Genomic DNA, 6,827 nt, shown 5'->3' with positions numbered 1-6,827 from the left:
ATTCGGCGTATCAAGGGCGGCCATTTACAATGGAATTAGCTTCCGAAGAGTGATATAAGACTAATCCTGGTAATAAATTAACAAATTCCTTCAGCCGTTAAGTGGAAGGACTAAGACCCTAAATGTCGGTCACCATAGAACCTTGTTTCTGATATATTAAAATTAAATAGATGGTAACAGAAAACACGCAGGTCCAAAACCATATTATCGAGTTTGCGGAAACACAACCAAATAAATATTCCATCATATAATTCTCTTGGAAGACCAAAGAATGCCAAACCCAGAATCATAAATCTATTAATAACGGAATCAAAGCTCGAAGCAAGCAAGTGTTATTTCAGTCGTGTGCCAGAACATTCAATACAATGGCAAACTATTAAACATTTATAAATGAAAACCTCAAATAATACAAGATGAAAACAGCAGGAGAACTACACTGTACTGAATAGTAGCAAACTCTGAGATAGAAGCGAGGTCGTAGCCTCATAGTACAAGATATATACAACCTAGGGGAAAAACCCCTTAAAGCCCTAACATTTAAAAGACCAAAATGCCGTCAAACTAGCGGACACCATAATAATAGCAGAAGGCTGAGGCCAAACCTACGCTCTAAGTCTTCCACTTTCAGCCAGAGAACACCCAACCGGAGTATGATCTTACCCGGATGTGGATGAAGACCCACGTTGAAGAAGCGCCTTCCCACTGGGTAAGGCTGAGAGCCACATTTCTGCAACCAAACAACCTGCGTGGTAAATGCAGTCACAAGAAAATCGATTAGAGGGTCTGGCGAGGTAAATATCGCATACAGCTAAAGAATGTTAAGGAAGAAAAGAATAACCTGTTACAAAAAAGAAACAAACTAATTACCTGTAGATAACTATCCACTGCCGGACTCTAAGGTAGAAATGGTAAAGACTTCATCAGCGTTGAACTGAGCATCCATATGTTCTAAGCTAATGAAGGAAAGCCCTTATCCGAGCAGGCTCCGCTGGGGAACAACATAGCGAATGAGGTCAATCCCATAGCAATCCGGAGAAGAGGGAAGCCCGAGAAGAGCTCCACCGTTGGATCGCGAGGAACGAGCTGTTCCGTTGATGAGGCGGGGTATCCAAGTGGAGCAGGTGAGGACGGATGGCCTGACCGGGCCACGTACAGGATGGGCAGGAAGAATTAATATCAACCGTATCAGACATGTCATTCCATGTGATGACAGCGACAAGGAAAACACAAATCGGTATTGGAAATCAAGCCACGTGGTATGCAACCATAAAATCAAACCCTCTGACATTAAGCAGGGTATTAATGACATTGGAACAACAGTATTAAACGTAATTGCTAGACCTGTGTATATATCTAAAAGAGTACTGTAGACGATTTGTTAATTACAGTGATTTCTTTTAATGTGACTGTATATTAGAATTTTTTTTAGGTGGTGTTGTTATAATTATGCAAATGATTTGATGTAAAGTTTTTTATTATGTAATATTGGAGAATTTAAGTGATAGGGGAGGCAGTGGGGATATTTTGACAAGATCCAATTCTATTATTTTATGATATCCCAATTTGAAAAGAAATTACTTTGTTTTTTAGAATACTTATTGTAATGGGTAGTTCAGTCACCATCCATTTACATATTTTAGGGAATAATTAGAGATTTTATGAGATTTTATTATTTTAGAATAAGGTATCGTAAAATTTTAATTTAATTATCAATAATAAGTAGGTGGGTGATAGAGATTTGAAACTTTATTGGAATATTCTAAAATATTTTAATAGTCACAAATAAAAGATTGAGATTTATCTCAAAAATAGTTATGTTCTTTTCATCATTTTAATTAAATTGATTAATTAAAAAAACGTTATATGAAACTTTCTTAATTGATGTGTATAAGTAATGACATATATAAAATTTATGAGTTATGAATGTTTACATTCTTTGTTGGTCTAGCAACACGAGATTCGGACTCGGAATTTGGTGGTTTACATAAATATGTATTATTTTTATCAAAGAAATGATTTTCTATTTTATGAATGTTATTATTTTAATATATTTTGAAGATGTGATAAATATTAATTAATAGAGTTTTTAAACGAGCCTAGATCCATCTAACCACAAATCTATCATTCCTAGAAAGGGATTAAATCCATCTAGATACAAACCTTTCCTCAAATTATTAATCCAAAGTTATTAAATCTAATAATATTAATACTAGCAATTGCACAATATGTTACAAAAGAAACGTCTTAAGTCTGTAGCATAGGAAAGAGTATATGTTATGCTATTTAATTGAATATTTAAATTATAAATTTGAATTATTTTATTTAAAAAGAAATTTTAAGTTGGGAGAATTGTTTGGATAAGGAATCTAGTTTTTTATAGCCTAAGGTGAAAGTAGATAGTATATAGAGTATATCCACTTAAGGACACAACAAACTGACTATATAACCAACCATATAATCGATGTAGAAATTATGTTGAGTTATAGTGCAATATTTATGAATGTAATAAAGACTACCTGTAATGAAAATTGATATCATTGTGAAAGTTATCTACAATTCAAAATGTTTGGAATTCCAACAGTGAAAATTGTTGGCCATCATATGTTGGAGCCCTAAAAGAAAGTGCATTAGCCTAATGGATTGTTGATTGGTGAAACTGATCCCATTCCTTGGATTACAAGTAGACAGGAAAGAATGTTGTGGATTGGGGTTGTTGTAGGTTGAGAATTGATTATGAATAGAGGAATTGGACTATATGAAGAGAGTTTAACTCAACCATAGTTAAATCAAATTGGTGGATTTATAATTTTAGCTTAAAGGACGACCTCTATTACAATGAGAGTTGGTGCAACAAGGAGCCTATGGTTGGGTGGAGTGTCCCTTTTTCACAATTAGTTAGTAGATACGTCCTACAAATATAAGTGTTCGTAACTTGTGATTATGTGCCATGGATTATATTACATTCCAGTTTGTTCAATTCTATTTGCAAGTTTAAGTCTGCATTTTAAATTTATGATTTATGATGACCAAATGGTTTAATTATATTACATAAGAAACTTATCTAAATTTCTCTCATACCCTTATATCAAATAATATTAATCTAGAGTAAAGTAAATGGGCATATGGAATGAACATCATGGATTTGCACGCTTGGAGAAAGACAAACATCGATGAAAGTAATCATTGTTGGCTTAAGACGTAAGTCGAACACTATCCTTGTTTGTACAAATATTTGGTCAAGCTTAACTTAAAAATTTTGGATTACCATGGGTATTTTATATCTAGATCTACAAGTTAATAGTTCGCTAAGCATGCACATGGTATTTTTTCATAATATATTGGTATTTTATATCTAGATCTACAAGTTGACAGTTCGCTAAGCATGCACATGGTACTTTTTTAGAATCTAAATTCCAATCTAACTCTCTGGCATTTAGGGACTCTACCACAAACATTGATTGCATTTAATGGTCATGTTCATCCTATTGATCCTTCTTGGCATATGTTTGAATTGGGATACCACCCTAAAACAAACCTCAATAGTGTTTCTAAAGCTATTATTTTTGCCTAGGAATGCTCAACTGCAAAGGATTGTTAGGCATGTATTTGAATTACTTAGTTATAAAAAATAATGAAGCAACATCGACCCATTGTTTTAGCTTAGATTCATAGTTTTAGCTTAAGGGTTGGCCTCTATTACAATAAGAGTTGTTGCAACAAGGAGTTTATGTTTGGTTGGAGTGTTTCTTTTTCACAATCAATTAGTATATTCATCCTAGAAATGTAAGTGTTCATAACTTGTGATTATGTGTCATGGATTATATTACATTTCAGTTTCTTCAATTATGTTTGCAAGTTTAAGTTTGAATTTTAAATTTATGACTTATGATGACAAAATGGTTTAATTATATTGTATAAGCAACTTATCTGAATTTCTCTCATCCCCTTATATCAAAGAATTTTGATCTAGAGCAATGTGCATGCGCATATGGAATGAATGTCCTTGATTTTCAAGCTTGGAGAAAGAAAAACATCCATGAAAGTTATCATTATTGGCTTAAGAAGTAAGTCGAATGTTATCCTTTTTTGTTCAAATATTTGATCAACCTTAGCTTAAAAAGTTTGGATTACCATTGGTATTTTATATCTAGATCTACAAGTTAACAGTTCGCTAAGCATGAACATGGTATTTTTGCAGAATCTATCATTATTGGCTTAAATAAGTAAGTTGAATGTTATCCTTGTTTGTTCAAATATTTGATCAAGCTTAGCTTATAAATTTTGGATTACCATTGGTATTTTATATCTAGATCTACAAGTTAACAATTCACTAAGCATGCACGAAATCTAACTTCAAATCCACCACTTTGGAATTTAGGGACTCTACCACCAACATTGATTGCATTCAATGGTCATGTCCATCCTATTGATCCTTCTTGGAATATGTTGGGATTGGGATAGCACCCTGAAACAAATGTCATTAATGTTCGTAAAGATCTTGTTTTTGTCTGGGAATACTCAACTGCAAATGATTGTTAGGCATGCATTTGCATTACTTAGTTATAAAAAATAATGAAGCAACATCGACCCATTGTTTTAGTATGGATTCATAGTTTTTGCTTAGGGGCTGACCTCTATTACAATGAGAGTTGGCGCAATAGCGATCCTATTGGTGGGTGGATTGTCCCTTTTTCATAATCAATTAGTAGATAGTTCCTAGGAACGTAATTGTTCATAACTTGTGATTATGTGTTATGGATTATATTACATTCTAGTTTGTTCAATTCTATTTGAAAGTTTAAGTCTACATTTTAAATTTATGATTTATGATGACGGAATTGCTTAATTATATTGTATAAGAAACTTATCTAAATTTCTCTCATCCCCTTATATCAAGTAATTTTTATCTAGAGAAATGTGCATGGGAATATGGAATGAGCATCCTTGATTTGCAAGTCTGGAGAAATACAAACATCCATGAAAGTTATCATTATTGGCTTAAGAAGTAAGCTGAATGTTATACTTGTTTTTTCAAGTATAACATAGTAAAGCCTTGTGTGATAAACAGTTGAGATCTGAGAGTTGCATTATAAAGAAATCCAAAATATTGATATTTTTTCAAGAAGAGGTATTTGAGTAAAGTGATGCAATTGAACATTCAAGAGGCTAGAAACCTGCCAGCTTCACAGAAAAATGATTAATCAGGACTCAAGTGAATATATGTTTCACAGAGAAAACATTTGAACTGAAAGGAATTAAAATTGTGAGCTGTCTCACTTTACTTATCAAAGTAATGATGGTATTGTGAATTTGTTTGTTTTTTGTCATGATAGTTGCAACTAAGAAGTATATGAAACCAAGAAGACACATTTCTACACGACTGTTATGAAAGATTTTCCTTAAACATGACACAACGAAATCTAAGTACGGTAAAAGTTAAACATTCATACAAACAGCATGATACCACACATCGATAATACAAAGTTACAAACTGATGGGCAACGCTAATACTAGATACTGAGATATATTAACGGTATAGTGTATATTGCATTCTCTTAAACTGGAATAAGAACTATGATCAGTGATCACTAATTATAATAACCCAGATTTGAGTTTTGGATAGTTTTTATTATTTAAGAGATCAGGATGCTGGGATACCTTCGAGAAATCACTATCATCTTAAGTATAAATGGTCAGCAATCATTTTAATCTAAAAAATGGTAGGTGTAGGATTATGATAATTCAAAGTTCATAATGAAATCACTTGCAATCAAAAGTTATATCATATGATGACATGTCAAACATCTTGAGAGCTATGCCATGTTAGAAACATACAGATACAAGACTATAATTGGCAACTTCAGCAATAGTAACTGAGTTCAATGGATGGTACTTGAAAGTGGTCAGAGTGTCTATTTTTCATATGTTCAAAGTATGAAGCCGCACCCTAAATTTAAATGCTTGTGTTGTAGGTGCAATATGAATAGAATCTGAGTGGTACAAATACATAACGTGTTAATCAATTGTATGGGGTCCTAGCCTATCAACAAAATGATATCATTATTGCCATGTGTATTTCTTCGTGTATGGACTCTGGAGTACAATGAATTTCATTATAACAGATTGAGGAAGAACATGTCTATTGAGTGAAAGAAGTCTACTATTATAGATGCATCATGTGCATTTTCAAAAGAAGAAACATATGATACATAATTCTGCAAATCAAAGACTAAGAAAATCCTACACTGCTTGCTGCTACACACTTGCCCAATTCTGAGATTAAACTTTTCATTCAAACAGTAGAAGGTAGTCAACATACAGATAGATTTGAAACACACAAGCAATTAGAAAATACCCAACCCATGTCAAACAAGTTCGATGACAACGCTAGGAAACAAATTAAGCATAAAGCACTTAGTGCCTGTAACAGAGGTATATAAATAAAGAAACAGGAAAAATATCACTTTCTTATGTGATCAAGAATTCTTGCATGCAATTTTTATCAAAAATGGGGCACTGAATGCAACTGATTTGATAATTAAGTAGCATATAACACAAGATAACTGTCCAACTGTAACACAAGTTTTTGAGATAGCTTTCAAAAGAAAAATGCAAAACTACAGACATGGTAGGTTTAACAAAGAACAAAATATTTAACAAAAGCATTTCTGACCACATATAAGAATGCAGACTCCAAAGGGAGATGACAAAGAAAAAGAGAAACAAGCAAAAATCGTTTTCTTACCTAATCAAGAATGCCTGCAAGCAAATTTTACCAGAAACAGGGCATTGAATGCAACAGATTTGATAATACAATAGCTTATAAC

At 32.8% G+C, this 6,827-nt stretch overlaps 1 long non-coding RNA gene across 1 annotated transcript; it reads right to left on the bottom strand.

Annotated features, from left to right (window-relative positions):
- Nucleotides 1-270: 270 nt before the first annotated feature.
- Nucleotides 271-1,301, bottom strand: LOC149196324 (uncharacterized). Its single transcript, XR_016254633.1, has 2 exons — nucleotides 868-1,301; nucleotides 271-742 (listed from the first exon to the last, which is right to left on the bottom strand). It is a non-coding gene; the product is annotated as an uncharacterized LOC149196324 (long non-coding RNA).
- Between the last annotated feature and the right edge of the window lie 5,526 nt (nucleotides 1,302-6,827).

Source organism: Pinus tabuliformis, chromosome 2_2 (genome assembly GCF_031772625.1).
Source record: "Pinus tabuliformis cultivar Carrire ecotype Pingquan chromosome 2_2, CPIR1, whole genome shotgun sequence".
In the NCBI taxonomy this organism is placed as follows: Eukaryota; Viridiplantae; Streptophyta; class Pinopsida; order Pinales; family Pinaceae; genus Pinus; species Pinus tabuliformis.
The sequence above is the reverse complement of the archived record's forward strand: the minus strand, read 5'-3'. Positions and strand labels throughout refer to the sequence as shown.